The sequence below is a fragment of the Hevea brasiliensis genome, chromosome 1 (assembly GCF_030052815.1).
Source record: "Hevea brasiliensis isolate MT/VB/25A 57/8 chromosome 1, ASM3005281v1, whole genome shotgun sequence".
Taxonomy (NCBI): domain Eukaryota; kingdom Viridiplantae; phylum Streptophyta; class Magnoliopsida; order Malpighiales; family Euphorbiaceae; genus Hevea; species Hevea brasiliensis.
In genome coordinates, this window is record NC_079493.1 from 116,949,379 (window position 1) to 116,967,934 (window position 18,556).

An 18,556-nucleotide genomic window follows, 5' to 3' on the forward strand; every position below is an offset into this window, starting at 1 on the left:
GGAGTGGACATAGTAATGCATGGACAAAGCAATGTAACCATAAAAAAAAGTCTACGTGAGCCACCAATCTTGCACAATACGTTAAAATTGAGACAAGAAGTATAAATTGACATTGTTTCTTAAGAATTTCCTAATAAAAAAAAATTAAATATATCTATTATTCATTTTTTACAAGACACAAGATGAATTGAGGATAGTTTAATTTTTTACCTTTTTGCTTTTTACGATTTTATTTGCTTCTTTTAGTAGTTTAGCAATCGGTTTAGAGAAAATTTTTTTGAGAATTGATTTAGGTTTCGGAATTTAAAAGCTAAAGTATTATAGAAAAATTAAATTTAGGTTTTAAGAATTTATGTGTTTAAAAATATTTTTAAATTAATTAATATTTTTAAATAATAATTTAAAATTATTATAATAATTAAATATTTTAATTTTATAGGAATAAGATAAATAGAAATAAATTTTTATGCCATAAAAAATTAATTTTTTTTAACACTTTGAATTTTTAAATAATTATTTCATATGTAAATTATAATATTTTATTTTATTAAATATTATGGGAATTAAATTGGAATTTTTAAAATTTTTAAAATCGGGTTTGATTTTCTTAAGACAATAAATTTTATCTATTTTTAAAAATTAATCTAAAGACTAGGTAGTAAATTTAAAAATATATTTGGGCTTCACAAATTTTTCTGAGTTTTTTGTAATTTTTTCGAAATTTTCGAATCTTATTTTGGGTCCCAGGGCAATATTGTAATGGCCCGGCCCACTAGTGATATTGTCCGCTCTGAGCCGAAGCTCTCACGATTTTAAAACGCGTTACTAGGGGTTACGAACCACCAACTTATAAACCCAGTATCTCTCCCGTGTTTTGTCGATGTGGGATTTGCCTAGGGTGTTACAATCCACCCCCCTTATGGGACTCAGCGTCTTCGCTGAGGTTTGCCCCACCATCGTTCAAGGTTGCATGCGGAGTGGCTCTGAAACCACAAATGTAATGGCCCGGCCCACTAGTGATATTGTCCGCTCTGAGCCGAAGCTCTCACGGTTTTAAAATGCATCACTAGGGGTTACGAACCACCAACTTATAAACCCAGCATCTCTCCCGTGTTTTGTCGATGTGGGATTTGCCTAGAGTGTTACAAATATAAAAATTGAATTTCAGATACTTTGAATCGAACCGATCCAAATTAGAACGATCCAATCGAACCGGTCCATTTCTCTTTTTCTTCCCCTTTCCCCGCGCGTTCGACACCCTCCCTTCTCCTCCCATTTTCTCTCTCCTCTTCCCTTCCCCACGCCGGCCCACCACCCTCCCCTGCTCCCCCCTTGATGGCGCTCCCTTAGGCAGCTTCCCCGTTGCGGGCCCATTGGCTAAAAAAATGCGCCAAAAGTCCGCTCCTCACACGCGCATCATTTCATTTTTTTGGCATGATTTCGGCCGATCCGACCACCAATCAAATCGAATCTTGTGTCCATTTTGTTCTACTCTCTGAGAACTTTTCAAAGACACCTATAACGCTTATTTTCATTGAGCGATCTATCCAAATCAAGCCTGAAAAGTTTTAGCTAATTTTGACATTTGGGCTAAATGATTCCCAAACTGGGAATGTAACACCCTAGGCAAATCCCACATCGACAAAACACGGGAGAGATGCTGGGTTTATAAGTTGGTGGTTCGTAACCCCTAGTGACGCGTTTTAAAACCGTGAGGGCTTCAGCCCAGAGCGGACAATATCACTAGTGGGCCGGGCCGTTACATTTGTGGTATCAGAGCCGCTCCGCGTGCAACCTTGAACGATGGTGGGGCAAACCTCAGCGAGGACGCTGAGTCCCATAAGGGGGGTGGATTGTAACACCCTAGGCAAATCCCACATCGACAAAACACGGGAGAGATGCTGGGTTTATAAGTTGGTGGTTCGTAACCCCTAGTGACGCGTTTTAAAACCGTGAGGGCTTCAGCCCAGAGCGGACAATATCACTAGTGGGCCGGGCCGTTACAGGGAATCCCACGGCAAATCTGAGACTACCAGCGCTCTCTGCTCGGTGAGAGCTTCGTGGTGATATAAATTTTAAAATTTTCCAATATCAAAAATCTGAAGGGTTCTATGAACTTCGCAGTATTTTTTTTGAGCCTTTAATGACCTTATTTAATTAAATAAAAATTATATCATATCTCCTGATGTTGTTGGCTTTGCATAGGTACCTTCGTATCATGAAAATTTCACTAGCGTTGAGATCTGCATTTTTGTGCTGGATAGATGAGCTGCCAGAGCCACCACAGAAACGGGTCAAAATTATAGTCCTCGCCATCATTTTCAGATGCCCCGAACGCGTTTCAAGCTTCAGAATTGGCATAGGTAAAACCAAACTTCAAGCTGTTCATTTTTGCCTAATACTGAGTTTAGAATAAAAATTTATAAAATATTCATGGGTGATTAGAAAGCTATATTTCTTTTTTTAATAATGTTATAGCATTGTGTTGGATTGCGGAGCACAATTTTAGAATTTTTAGAGCTAGTTTGGATGATTTTTGCAGAATGTCAGTTTTTTAAGGACTATAACTGAATTGTCTAATCATGTGAATTTTGCCTAGTTTGGAAGGCCCAGGAGAGGCCATGTGATGTTGTTAAAATGTGGACTTGAGGCTTGTGACCTTAGAGTGTTATTTGAGCTACTTTGCAGGTTGGGTAGGTCCTAGGTACAAGAGAAATTCTATCTGATTTCCGGCATAGATTAGAGTCTCTTTTATCTTTTTAAAGTCTTGTTTTGAGTTAGTATTGATGAAAGTATAATATAATTATTTAGATGATCAGGGTTAGTCATCTTCCTCCACTCAGCCGCCACTGTAGCTTCTAGTTAATCTGTTAGTAGATATTGATTTTATTTATAATTTCAATATTATTATATATTCAAAGCATGCTCATGCATTTACTTATAAATATATGTATATAGTTAATTATTAGGCACGCCTTGTATTGCATATGTATATCATGAATTTGTTGTGGATAGTGCTTTATGGTAATTTGGAACTCTGTGTGTGTGTGTTGGCATGCGTGTGGTATGATTATGGATGTTGGTAGGACGGGTAGACGCAGTTGGAGCTTGACTCGCTGGGACTCGATCCTTTTTGTAGATAAGTCAAGATGAGTACGGCTTTGAGTTGATTTCGCCGACTTCCGCATTTGGATTATTACGTGAAAATTAGGCTTGAGTTGATCTCGCTGGCAGAAGTTGGAATTAAGAGAGCTGTATAGGGGATCAGCTCCCATATATATATATATATGTGTGTGTGTGTGTGTGTGTGTGTGTGTGGATTTGACACACGGGCGTATGAGTGCTCCAAATTACCTTTTATGTGAATATGATTTAATTTGTTTGAAATATGTGAATGTGTTGCATTTCATCTTTGGAGATGCATTAGACTTAGATAGTTATAGAAATTGTATCTAAAATCAATATCTTATTCTATAAGTCGAACGCTCACTCTTGTTCACTCTATTTTTCTAGGTTACAGGAGGACCTTTTTGTAATTAACCTGCTTCCTTTCTTACAGGTTTATTAAATGCAAATATGTGTATTTCATTTTATTGATTTAAAATCTAGAAGTCCACATATACTATTAATATTCTGCTCTTGTAGAGGATTGTATAATTTAAATCTTTTGATGTTATTGTAATTTATTATGATTATGTGCGGATGTTGAGAGAGTTACCTCCTTGGATAAGGAAGCTGAGCTCCCATTTGTTTGATTGACTATATTGAGGATAGTGAGGGTGAGTTGAGCTCCCCAAATTGAGATAAGTTGAGTTATTTTATATTCATAGGTCGGATGAGTTGAAAACTCTTCGTTGGATAGTTCAATTTATGGCCGGACTCTATCTGTTTATTTTCTTGAAATTGGACTACAATAACGGGCTTTATAGTTGGGTTAAGAACAGTTAGGCTTATTACGAGCTTTGGGGAGCTTATGCCGACTCAAGTTCTAGCGTCGATCTGACCTATAATTTGGGTCGTGACATTTTTTTTACTTCAATATTTAATCTATTTTTTTGTAATTGATGGTACATTTAATTTTAAATATTAAGTTTGATAAAATTATTATTTTCTAATTTAGAGAAAAAATTTTAGAAATAAATTAATAAAATTAGTCATTAAAATTAAGATTTTTAATAATTTAAATGATGTAAAAAGTCATTAAATCCTTATATCTATTTTTTTTTATTACAAAAGGTGGTGCTAGCGACTCATTTACATATCTCCTAATTTAAAAATCAAAATGATAGGATTTAAATATTACAAAAAAGAAAAAGGGGGGGGGGGGTGGGTGGGGGGAGGGCGCGGCTAGGCCCTCACTATGTTATTGTTTCTGTCCCGGTCCCCTTAATTCTAGTCTCATTACTACTAAAATAGGAGAAAAATTCTATATAAAAATCATTCTTTGTCATTAATTGAGAAATTTTCTCCCACTTAGAAATTATAAAATTTTGTTCTACTCTCCGAGAACTTTCCAAAGACACCTAGAACACCTATTTTCATTGAGCGATTTGTCCGAATCAAGTTCGGAAAGTTTTAGCCAATTTCGACTTTTAGGCTAAATTTCTCCCAAACTGGGAATCCCACGGCTAATCTGAGACTACCAGCGCGCTTTGCTTGGAAAAGCTTCGCAGTGATAAAAATTTTAAAATTTTCCAACACTAAAAATCTGAAGGGTTCTGCGAATTTCGCAGTATTTTTCCAAACCTTTAATGAGCTTATTTAATTAAATAAAAATTATATTCTATCTCATAATGTTGTGGGCTTTGTACAGGTACCTTTGTTTTGTGAAAATTTCACCAGCGCCGAGATCTGCATTTTTTAGCAGAACAGATGAGCTGCCAGAGCTGCCCCAGAAACGGGTAGAAATTGTAGTCCTTGCCACCATTTTCAGATGCTACGGACATATTTTAAGCGTTAGAATTGGTATAGGTAAACCCAAACTTCGAGCTGTTCATTTTTATCTAATACTGAATTTAGAATAAAAATTCATAAAATATTCGTGGGTGATTAGAAAATTGTATTTCTTTTTGTAATAATGTTATACCATTGTGGTGGACTGCATAGCACAATTTTAGAATTTTTAGAGCTAGTTTATATGATTTTTGCAAAATGTCAGTTTTTTAAGGACTATAACTGAATTATCTGATTATGTGAATTTTGTCTGGTTTAGAGGGCCCAAAAGAGGCCATGTGATGTTGTTAAAGTGTGGACTTGAGGCTTGTGACCTTAGAAGTGTTATTTGAACTACTTTATAGGTTGAGTAGATCCTAAGTACAGGGAAAACTTTGTCGGATTTTCGGCATAGATTAGAGTGTCTTTTGTCTCTTTAAAGTCTTATTTTGAGTTAGTATTGATGAAATATAATATAATTGTTTAGGTGATCAGGGTCAACCCTCTTCCTCCACTCAGCTGTCACAGTAGCTTCTAGTTAATCTGTGAGTAGATATTGGTTTTATTTATAATTTCCATATTATTATATATTTAGGGCATGCTCATGCATTTACTTATAAATATATGTATGTAGTTAATTATTAGGCACGCCTTATGTTGCATATGTATATGATGAATTTGTTATGGATATTGCTTTACGGTAATTTGGAACTCTATTTGTGTGTGTTAGCGTATGTGTGGTGTGATTATGGATATGGTAGGATGGGTAGACGTGGCTGGAGCTTGACTCGCTGGGATTCGATCCTTTTTGTGGATAAGTCGGGATGAGTACGGCTTTGAGTTAATCTCGCCGACCTTCGCATTTGGATTATTATGACAAAATTCAGCTCGAGTTGATTTCGCCTGTAGAAGTTGGAATTAAGAGAGCTATATAGGGGATCAGCTCCCACATATATATATATATATATATATATATATATATATATATATGTGTGTGTGTGTGTGTGTGTGTGTGTGTGTGTGTGTGTGTGTGTGTGTGCTCCAAATTACCTTTTTATGTAAATATGATTTAATTTGTTTGAAATATGTGAATATGTTGCATTTCATATTTGGGGATGTATTAAACTTAGATAGTTATAGAAATTGTATCTAAAATCAATATCTTATTCTATGAGTCGAACACTCACTCTTATTCATCATATTTTTTTAGGTTAAAGGAGGACCTTTTTATAATTAACTTGCTTCCTTTTTTACAGGCCTATTAATAGCAAATATGTGTATTTTATTCTATTGATTTAAAATTTAGAATTCCGCATATACTATTAATATTCTGCTCTTATCGAGGATTGTATAATTTAAATCTTTTGATGTTATTATAATTTATTATGATTATGTGCGGATGTTGAGAGTTACCCCCTTGGATGAGGGAGTTGAGCTCCCATTTGTTTGATTTGACTATATTGAGGATATTGAGGGTGAGCTGAACTTCCCAAATTGAGATATATTGAGTTATTTTATGTTCATAGGTTAGTTGAGTTGAAAATTCTCCATTGCATGGTCCAATTTATAGCTGTACTCTCTCTATTTATTTTCTTAAAATTGGACTACAGTAATGGGCCTTATAGTTGGGTTAAGAATAATTAGGCTTATTACGGATTTTAGAAACTTTATACTGACTCAAATTTTAGCGTTGATCTGGCCCATAATTTAGATCATGACATTTTTTTACTTCAATATTTAATCTATTTTTTGTAATTGATGGTAAATTTTAAATGTTAAGTTTGATAAAATTATTATTTTCTAATTTAAAGAAAAATTTTTAGAAATAAATTAATAAAATTAGTCATTAAAATTAAGATTTTTAATAATTTAAATAATGAAAAAAGTTATTAAATCCTTATATCTATTTTTTTATATAACAAAAGGTGGTGCTAGGGACTCATTTACATATCTCGTAATTTAAAAATCAAAATGATAGGATTTAAATATTAAAATATTATTTTTATATTATATAATTTGTATAATTAAAATATTAAATAAATTATTTTTATATTATATTTTAATATTAAAAATAATATTTTTGTTAATTAGACTAATTTGAATATAAATCAAAATTTATAAATTAAATTAGATCAAAAATTAAAAATAGAGTAAATTAAACCTCTCCAATAAATACGGGGCAAATTAAACCTTATTTCATTTATTTTTAGTAATTTCTCAAGTGTTGATATTAAATAAATAAAAAAATCTGTAAAATTTTTGTTAAAATTATTATGAAAAAAATTATTTTTTTAAATATATTAATTAAAAAATATTAAAATATAATTAAAAATTAATAATTTTTTTAAATTATTTTTTTTATAATATTTAAAATAATATTTTTATTAAAAAAATAATTTCAAACCCTAAAATTTAATGCAAAACAGAACTGTAATTATTCTTATTGCGGTGCTACATTTGCATTCAAATTTCGTGATTTGGCGTAGCTATCAGATAGATCCTCTGATAACATCAGTTTTAACTCTTATGGCAAAGAGCGGATATTGTCTGCCCATCATAAAAAAAGGAAAAAAAAAAAATATATATATATATATATATATATATATATATATATATATATATATATATAATTTAATCTATTAAATTTAATAAATTTACATAAATTTATCTAACTTTTTATATTTAAATAATTTATAAGTTAATCTTTTATTTAATCATTCAATTATTTTATTTAAATATCAATGAAAACTAATAGGTAAATTTTGGTAAATGTCAAAAATTAAATTGTAATTTACTCTAATAATATTCAAGCAATTTTTTTAAGTCACTTAAGCTTAAGATTTTTTTTTTCAAAAAGTTAATTTAAGATCATATATATACTTTAAAAAATATATATTTTTTAAATTATTATTTAAACTACAAAAAATCTATTTCATTTATTAAGATAGTTTGACATATCATAAAATTATTTGGTAGTCTACTAACATGGAGGGCACCCTCCACACTGAGTGGACCTTTTCTTGCCTCACTATTTTCTTAAGCAGTGCACAGCCTAGCTAAGAATTTTTCCTCTCAGTCTCACTCTAGACTTCTTTGGTGCCGCCTGCAAATGTGATAAATAATCAACCATACTCTAAAACCCTAAAAATGTTAAAGAACCTAGGAGTCCTTTTATATAATATAACATTTATAAATTAATTAAATATATACACGTAAATATAAATAAGACTTATTCGTACAAAATAATTTCTTGTCATGATGAAGCTGCTCTCTGTTTATTGTTATTCATAATTAACACCCGTTTTTTTAATGGTAAATTATCTAAACTGCTCATTAAAATCAAACCACCTGCTCAATGCTAACACCATCTCTTCACCTATTTTACTTAGCTTTGAGGTTGTTTTTTTATATCACATAAATATTTAAATTTTAATTTAATATTATCTAAGATCTTTATAACCAAATTTTATTAGATATATTCTAGTCAAAAATTAATTTGAATATATTTAGATAGATTAGACACTGTAAAAAAATTTCCCTCTTTATTAGTAGAGAAAACATCATTTCTAATTGTGATTGAAATGTTGCTGATAATTCTTTTATTTCATTTAATTTTTTCTTACTTTAGGACATATCAAATCTTAAATTATTTTTTATTATGTTTAATTAATTCAGACATGTTTAGATCAATTTCTAGCTGCAACACTCTATGGAATTTAATTCGATGAATTTTGGGTGATATCAAATTAAAGTTTAAATATGTTTGTTATATAAATTGAAATTAAAGGACGACAATAAAACAAATCAGTAGTAGAGCCTGAAAATTTTCTTTGAGGGCCACTATATATTTATCTATTGAATAAAAATTTACAAATTATAATTCATAATAATAATAATATTAATAAGTTTAAATTTTATTTATTATAATAATAAAAAATGATATTAAAAAAATTATGGAGTCTGTATATTTATTTTTTTATTCAATAGAAATATATATATATATATATATATATATATATATATATATATATATATATATATATATTAAGTTACACTTTTTCAAGCAAAATTGTATGTAATTATACATAAAATAGAGAAAAAAAAAATTAAGGAGGGTCAAGCTAATGGCCTAAAATTAGCGCTCTTTGAGAGGCATCCCAAAATTTTTTCTTATACTTAATTTTTCTTTTATTTTGTTTTATTTTATACCCCATTGAACTCAAATTTGATATTAAAATTTCTTTCTGCAGGTTAATAGAGATTTTTAAGCAAATGTGTATGCTGAATTGAAAGAAATAAGTATTTGGGAAGTTGCTGAACCTTATATTTGTCTTCCATGATGCATACTGTTCTTAACAAAGTCAAATCTGAACTAATTTGAGCTTTATATCTGATTGCAGTAACATGATGGAGTGAAATGCCATTTTTGTTTCAACATTTTAAGGAAATTGGTGAGAAATATAAGAATTTTCATGGTAATCAATAGCAACATGCTTTTGATTTTATTTTTTGGGTAATTAATTTTGATGTATTGTACTGAGATTGACATATTTGCCATTAAAAATTTTGTGAAATTTCATGATACAATTCTGCAGAATTTAGTCATGTGAACAGTGTTTGCAGCAGAATTTTGTTTCTTGATCTTGAATTTTTAATGTTAAGTTTGGAGTCGAATTTGAGTGTTATTACTTGTGGTGTGATTGTTAATGTGAATATTACTTGAATAATGTTTTAGTTTGTGTTTGGTGAATTGATGGATTTTAATTGTTCTTAGTGATTAATTGGATTTTGATTCGATTTTGAGTGAAATTTTTATGCAAATTGTGTTTTGGGTTTGGTTTTAGTGTGTTTAGGAACACATTTTTTGGGTTTTATATCAGGTCATTTAGCACTAGGTTCAACATGATGTATGCTGGGGCTAGTGTCACCATCAAAATCTGTTCTTAGCACTCTAAATTGCTAAAAATGTAAAACCTGCCTAGAGTTTCGAGGGGTCTCACATACCTCATGTAGAACCTCATGTACAATCACATGGAGCATGTAACTTTTCCCTTTTATTCCAACATACCTCATGTTATTCATCTTACACCAAATCACACAGGGCATGTCAACCCCCAACTATTCCCAACATGTCTCATGTCGGACCCTAGGTATGTCACCACTTAAACCTTTACCCTAGCCATCTCATTCCATTTTCATCTCATTAACCTCACGACTCAAAAATCTGCACTGTTCCTTCCATGGTGTGCACCAAATAGCCTTCAACCCACGTATCCAAGCTGCGAGCCATAAAAATGGCTACTAACAGTAACTCTTCAACCCCAACACCAAATTCTACACCACTCAATGCTCAACCCGAAACACCCATTTTGGCCCCAAATTCCCGATACGAACCCTAGCTCCCCACCTCGCCAATCCTCTCATTCCACCCCTAATCCCAATAATGCAACCCAAGATGCCACACCTCCCTCCCAAAAGCACACAAAATTCGCCCCTTCAGTTGTGTATGAGACGTTAAAAAAAAAAAATCAGTTCTCAACTCCTGTGCTCCACCAAAACAGCTTAGGGTAGTTTCCCCACAACCTGTTATTGCCAGAACCCGCTCTGTAGCCCAAAGTCCTATTTCACTGCAAGTCTTTTTTGCTCTAACTAGGGTCCAATCGCCTCTACATCATTCACTAACAGTGTCTCAAAATGCTCCAGTTATCCCTCAATTTGGAAATCAGGTAAACTCATCTTACCCATGGACTTTTAGGGACTTTGAAATGAGGAAAAATTATGAGGCACTTGCTAAAAAGAAAATTCTAGCCACCGAGTACTTTGATGAACACAGTCTCAGGGAGATAGGGCTTTATGAATCTGTTAGTGAATACTTGAAAAATATAGGTTGGAGTGATTTTGCTAGGATTCAAGAACCTGCTTCTAAGGAGTTGACATTTGAATTTTTAAGTTCACTGTAAATGGACTTCTTGCCCATGAACAATAACCATAGGGACACCATTTCCTTTAGGTGTTTGGGTCAGGACAGAGAACTTGACACTGCCCAAGTGAATACTTTATTTGGTTTTTGTAATGATGGAGCAAAAGTGATTGAGTGGCAAAGAACTATTTATGACCCCCCTTCATTTTGGAAATCAATTGCACCATATGGAAAATACTACAATCCTAGTTTTGCTAAGGCCTCAGCCATCCAAGACCCTGCTCTGAGATACTTGCAAAGGTTCATGTCTTACACTATACTAGGCAGAGGGCACAATAATGGAGTTATAGGAAAGAATGATTTATTCTTTTTATGGTGCATGAAAGAAAAGAAGAAGATAAATGGTGCTTATTTTCTTTGCTCTCATATGGAACACATAGTGTTTAAGAATTCAGCTGGTAGTATAGTTGTTGGAGGGATGGTGACTATAATTGCCAAATCATTTGGTTTTAACCCTGACCAGTATGCTATGGTGTCTATGGTTGGCCAGTCTTTTCTGGACAGAATTATCATGACTCAAATGAAAATTTGTATAAAAAGGGGTGATGTTTATGTGCTGGTAAATGGGGGACATGAGGGTGAAGAACATCAGTAATCATAAGGTATAGGACAGCAAACTGATGCTGGTCCTTCTAGCTCTCACCCACCTACTGTTGGACAATCAGACTTACTTGCTTTTTTAAAAAATTTGGAAGCCAAAATTGACAGATTGGGTGAAGCACAGCAGCCTGTTTCTGCTGCTGATTCTGACATTGTGGTTGCTTTGAAAACTTTAGAGGCTAAGGTTGATACTCTAAGTCAGAAGCAAGCCAAGCTTGAGAAAAAGATTAAAAAGAAGTTTTCTTCATTAAGGAACAAGCAGAAAATTCATGACAAAGAAATGATTGACATTTATAACAAGCTGGCAGCCTCTTTTAACCAACTGTACAAATGGGGCCAAGATATTTTTGCAGAAATGAAGGCTATGGTAGAAAACCTGGATACTGCTTCTGAGAAATCGAATGAGCAAGCACCTGCAGCAGCAAATGAGCCAGTGTAATCCACCGATCATGAAGACCAACCAGCTGCCTAGTTTTAGAACTTTGTTTTTGTTATTTTCAGTCAATTTATGAAACTTTAGCTCTTCATTGTGTACATTGCTCAGTTTCCTTTATATTTCAACTGTTAATTTCCGGGTTATTGGAACTTTTACATGTTTTATCTATCTGTGAATAGTTTAAATTTCTATTTTTCTTTATTTCTATTTTTTTCATGAATCTTAAGTTGGCTTGGTCATCATTGTTGACTGCATTAATTTCTTTTGCTGTGCTACTTGAATTGTCTTTGCAATCCAGATTCCTTTAATCTCAGTTTCTCTTGGCTATTGTAATAGCATTACTAATATTGCTTTTTGATAGTCATATAACTAGATTATTGAAAATACAGCAGCTGCTCCTCTGTTAGCCCTGATAATACAACATCTAAGGTAACTTCCAGACATTCACATGCCACATGCTGACACTACTTTCCTTCACTATGTCTCATGCTAAGGGTTATGCTCTCCTATGGGCTATTTGAATTGCTTCAAAATTTGCAAAATTTTTGAAACCCACTGAAATTTTCATGGAGCATGGCATGCCCCATGTTGATCCCAGTGTCAGTTGCTTAGCAGTTAACACAGGGCATGCTAATTTACCCTTATTTTAACACACCTCATGCTTTTTGATTAACATGCCTCATGCTCCCAATACTTATAATTCACATGCCTCATGAATATATTCTAATCATTCACCCCTAGGTAGGTACGTTCTACATGGCAACTCTTTTCCACTCTTTCTTAGTTTATATTTCTCCAGCTATCATTTATTGATTTAATTGACATTTTTGCCACTTCGATTAAGCCAATGAGGACATTGTCTAATTTGAGTTTGGGGAAGGGCAAAATTTTTGTAAATTTTTTAATCCTTTTTATTTACATTACTTAAATTGCATCACTTATTTGCATCTCATTCAAACTTAGTTACTTAGTTCACATACACCATACACCTATACCATGCAAATATATACACTTGCATATAGATATCATATAGATTATGTATAGTTTTTATTTCATTTTTGCATTCATTTTTAGGAATCATGCATACATAAAAATAAATAAATAAATAAATAAAATTTTACCTAATTCTTAGAAGATTGAGAATCATTTTGAAAAGCGATTGAGCTTGCCTCTAGATGGGTTTGATGGATTGAAAGTTCCGGATTGGTATAAGGCTATAAGATTCATATCTTAGTTTATATCTTCTTAGCCAAGGGCCACCCAATTAATTACATTGAGTTTTAAGTGGTTAAAGAAAACTTTAGAGTAAGAAATAACTAATTGTGTCTCACTAATCCTAGAACAAGCCTTCTAGACCTTTCGAGGTGAAATTTTAGCATTCACTTGAAAAGAGAAATGATTAAGGCATTTTTTGAATTTTAAACCCACATTTTTAGCCTTAACCAATATCACTTTAAAAATTTCCCTTTGAAACCAATTTGAGCCTTCATTTATACCCCTTATTTCCTTGGCACCCATAATTTACCTAGCCATAAACCTAAACACTTACCTACCCTTCATGAGAATAATTTGTTTAAGTGATAGATACGCTAAAAAAAAAAAAATTATCATCCAAGTATACAAAGAAATGAGTTTGGGGGTGGATTAAAAAGGGACAATTGCAATGCAAAATTCAATGTTATTTATGTAGTCCCTAAAAGAGTTGCAAAAATTATATGCTAGCATTGGTCATTTGTTGTAAAGTTCTTCCTCCCATTTAATTCTAAAAATAAATAAATAAATAAATAAATAAAATAAAAATAAAAATTAAAAAAGAAAAGAAAAGTGTATCTTGATCTTTTTAACCATTTAATTATTCTCGTGTTTTGCTTCCCTTTTACCTTTTCTTTGTTAGCCATATTATTACCCTTTAGCCCCATTACATCCATTAAAAGTCCTTTTGATCTCTTGATTGTGTTTTGCTACATTAGTGGAGATTGGATTAGTTGGTTTGCCTATGGGATTGACACATTATTCGCCCACTTAACTATTTCCATCATTATATGAGGCACGTTAGTTTATGGATTGTTCTAGAGTCTATTTTAGCATGATTTCTCTATGTAATTGATTGTTTTGGATTTGATGGAATGAATAATTGACCCAAGGCTAAGCGGTGATAACTTTAGTGAGAATTGAATTCCTTATACCTTGAAGGTGGGCATATGGTTTGTTGGTGGCTAGAGGTAAGTTTGAAAGCTTGAATGAGTGATTTTCATGAATCTAAGAAAAAGGTACCCCAATTGCATATAATTGTTTTTAATTTGCTTGAGGACAAGCAAAGATTTGAGTTTGGGAGAATTTGATAAACTCATTTTATATAAATATTTTATAGTAGTTTTGCATCCATTTTGCTCTTTTTAGTTTAATAATTTTATGCTTTTAATGCTTATTTTAGTTAATTTGTTAATTTTAGTTTCATTACATTTGATTTTTGGATTTTAATGTTTTTGATAGGTTTTAGTAAGGTTTAAAGGCAAAAAGGTCCATATAGAAGAAATTCAAAGTGATTTGGAAGCTTAAAGTAGTGTGAAAAATGAAAAAAATTTACTTAAAGAAGAAGACCAACCGAGATTTTCAAGGGCTTCAACATGCCCCGTGTTGAAGGTCGTGTGAAGATAAGAGTCAGCCAGCAGGAATCCACATGAGGCATGTAAATTCAACACTGGGTTGTGTAAATAGAGATTTTGGGGCAAAACACGTTGAAAGTTTCAGGGACTCCCATATACCCCGTGTAGCTGGTCGTGCAGAATCTAAAGGCTCCTCCTCCGAATCAACATGAGGCATGTTGAAAATAACTTGAATCAACATGAGGCATATGAGATGGCCCTGGCAGATTTGCTGACATAGAAAAATTTTCTCTTTTCACATCTTTTACACCTTTTGTCTTTATCCCTTTAGAGACCATTTTTAGGGCAAAGTTTGAAGGGATATATAAGCATCATATTCTCATTTTTACCATAAGGAAAAAGTGAGAGAAAAATCAAAAGAGGAAAGAAAGAAGGAACCACACTACTTTTGGAGGAAGAACACCTGCAGAGTGACATTTTCCAGCTTCCATTTTCAGAGATTTAGATTTTCTTCTTCTGGGTTCTTTTATTTTTAGTCTTATTTTCATGATTGCTTGCTCTATTTCATATTTTCTACTTGTAAATACAAACATGAGCAAGTAGATACTTAAGATTTCAAAGTTGAGTGTAATGATTTAAGTTTTATTTGTGGATTTAGACCGATTTTAGCCAAATTTTAATATATATAAGTTTTGATTCTTATCTTGTGTGCTTATTTACATACCTATTATTGGTACCCCTTGGGTTTTATTCTTAATCTTAGATTGAAAGACTGTGTTACACTCATTTCATATAGGCATTTTAGGGTATTTTTGCATCTATTTTACCCTTATATTTTAGTATATTTTATGTTTTTAGCTTTATTTTAGCTTATTTGTTAACTTTAGATACTTTATATTTGATTTTTGTAATTTTGTTGTTTTTTATAGGATTTTGTGGCAAATCGAAGATCAATGAGTGCATTAGGAAGTAATTTGAAGAAATTTGGAATTCTTTAAGCATGGAGGAAAGTTGAAAAAATCAAGTTTTGAAAGAGTAAGTTAGCCGAAATTTGCTTGAGACTTTGCTTATGATGTTGCTTATGGTATGTCATATAAGCTTAACCTTAAACTTGTTCAAGCTGAAAGTCAAGCACAGCTTAAATCCTACATATTCAAGCTTTTACTCTACAACCTGCCAATAATTGCTTAAGATCCTGCTTAGGGTAAAGCAGCAGTGCTTAAGGTGCAGCACAAGTCAAGCTAGAAGTCAAGCATGAGCAGAAAAGTCCATTTTCCTCCAAGTCTGCTGAGATTTGCTGAGGGTCTGCTTAACCTTACGCAGACAGTGCAACCAGAGGCTGAAATTTGCTAAGAAGCTGCTTCGGGTTAAGCCGTACCCTAAGTAGACTGCCAGAACGTGAATAATGCTGCTGACTTAGATAATTTTATACCTCATTTCCTATCCACTCCTTGGCTCCTATTTACTTTTAGGGCAACTTTTTAGGACCATATAAATTCATCATTGCCTAGTTTTTGCCATAAGAGGAAACGGGAGAAAAGAAAAAGGAAAGAAATATAGATAGAGAGAGGAAGAGAACGCCACTTTTTCTGGAGAGGAGCTGCTGCAACCATCTATTAGAGCTCCAGAAACCAGAGTTTTGGGTTCTTCTACCTGAGTTTTTCTATTTTAGTCCTCTTATCATGTTTTTCTTTACTTTTCCATCAATCTTTGTTGTAAATACCATTATGAGTGAGTAAACTCTTTAGATTTCAGAGTTGGAAAATATTTTTTAGATTAATTTGTAGATTTGGACTGGGTATTTCCTTATTTTACATAAATACGAGTTTTGATTCCTTCCTTGTGTGCTTGATTTACTTACCTAATGTTGGTACCCATTGGGAATTATGTTAATCTTTGATTGAAGGACCGAAAGGTGAAAGTTATTGATAGATAATCAAAGATTGGAACTTAAAATCACCTAGATTTAGAAATAAACTAGGATTTTAAGAGGAATTAATGATTGGTTACAAAACTTAATGGGTTTTAAAGTAATCAAATAACATACGAAAGTAGGTTTGGTTATTTTAGAACACACTTTGGTTTACTTGAACAAGATATCAAAGGAATTTAGAATCAATTTCCTTCAAACTCTATTTTTCCCTAAAAATTGGAATGCCCAAGACAAATCTCAATTAATTTATGCATAAACCTCCAACTCTGGAATCACTTTTAACATAATTAGACTTTGATTTAAATTACCCATTATTAATTTAGTTTAATTGCAAAATAAATTTAGAGTTTATTTGTTTGCTCTTTACCCATTCCAACTAGATTAATCAATTTACCTTGCTCATTTACATTTACCATTTATTCATCAATCATTAGCCCAAATGATCACTTCATTCATAGTTTGGTACTCAAACGGAAAATCCTCGTGGGAACGATACTTGATTCATCACTCTATTACTTGAGACGACCTGTATACTTGCGGATATGCCCATCAAGTTTTTGGCACCATTGCCGAGGATTTGATTTTTGTTTGATATTAAACGATTGTTTGTTTGGTTAATTTGGGCATTTTATTTTATTTTCTTTTTACCATTTTACTTTGAGAATTTATTTATTTTGTTTTTCAGGTACTTTATTTTATGAGAAGGACAAAAAGTGAAGAAATCAATTTATTCTTTGATCCAGAAATAGAAAAGACAATAAGAGCTTTAAGAGTAGAATCTAAGAGGAGAAAAGCTGAATTTAAAGCTCAACAACAACAAGAAAGAGCACAAGAGCAAGAGCAATTACAAGAAGAAATGGCCAACAACAATAACAACCGCTCTGTGAAGGATCATGCCTAGCCTAACATTGGGGATTTCATGCCAAGTATCACAAGACCAAGAGTAGAAGCTAATAATTTTGAACTAAAGCCTACACTCTGTCAGATGGTACAATAATCACAATTTGGGGGGAGTCCAAGTTTAAGTCCACATGTGCATCTAGCACACTTTCTTGAGATCAGTGATATGTTGAAAATAAATGGAGTTTCTGATGATGCAATTCGACTTAGATTATTTCCTTTTTCTTTGAAGGACCGAGCTAGAGAGTGGTTACATTCTTTGCCACTGGGTTTTATCACAACATGGGATGAACTTTCTCAAGCATTTTTAGCTCAATATTTCCCACCAAGCAAGACAGCTAAGCTAAGAAATGAGCTGAATTCTTTTAAACCTAGAGATGATGAAAGCTTGTATGAAGCATGGGAGAGATACAAGGATTTGCAAAGGAGATGTCCACATTATGGGATTTCTAAGTGGATGCTTGTTCAACACTTTTACAATGGAGTTTCACCAGCTATTAGAAGTACAATTGATGCATCTTCTGGAGGTGATCTTATGGAAAAATCTGAAGATGAAGCTTTTTCTGCTCTTGATAAAATTCCTTATAACAACTACCAATGGAGTTATGAGAGGAATGAGATCAAGAAACCAGCTGGTATGTTCGAGCCTGATGCTATGAATATGATCAATACTAAGTTTGATGCTTTGACAAGGAAAATGGACAAGTTAAGCATGAAAGTAGATTCTTCAGCTAGAGGTTCTAATAATTCAGTAGAAGTTGGAGCTGCAAATGTCAATTGTGTAGCTGATTTTTCTGCACTTAGTCAAGATTTTTCAAGTGAGCAAGTGGATTATGTGGGGAACTACAATCAAAGACTAGGTGGTAACCCATTTTCTGCAACTTATGATCCAGCATGGAGAAACCACCCCAATTTTTCTTGGGGAGGTAGACAAGGACAACACCAAAATTTTCAACAACCTTCTGGGTATCAACAACATCAGAATTTTTAGCAGAATAGAGGTCCTCCTCCTGGAATTCCTAAACCTCAAAATGCACCTGCTCCACCTCTACTACAACAAGCACAACTAGACAAGACAGCTAGATTAGAAGCTATGATTGAGACTCTACTTGTGAGCCATCAAAGTCAACAAGATATGATTTCTCAATTAGCATTGTCGCAAGGTGTTT

At 32.7% G+C, this 18,556-nt stretch overlaps 1 non-coding gene across 1 annotated transcript; it reads right to left on the bottom strand.

The window, feature by feature from the left end:
• Nucleotides 1–17,727: 17,727 nt before the first annotated feature.
• Nucleotides 17,728–17,834, bottom strand: LOC131170221 (small nucleolar RNA R71). The gene has a single exon (XR_009141141.1). It is a non-coding gene; the product is annotated as a small nucleolar RNA R71 (small nucleolar RNA).
• Nucleotides 17,835–18,556: the final 722 nt, after the last annotated feature.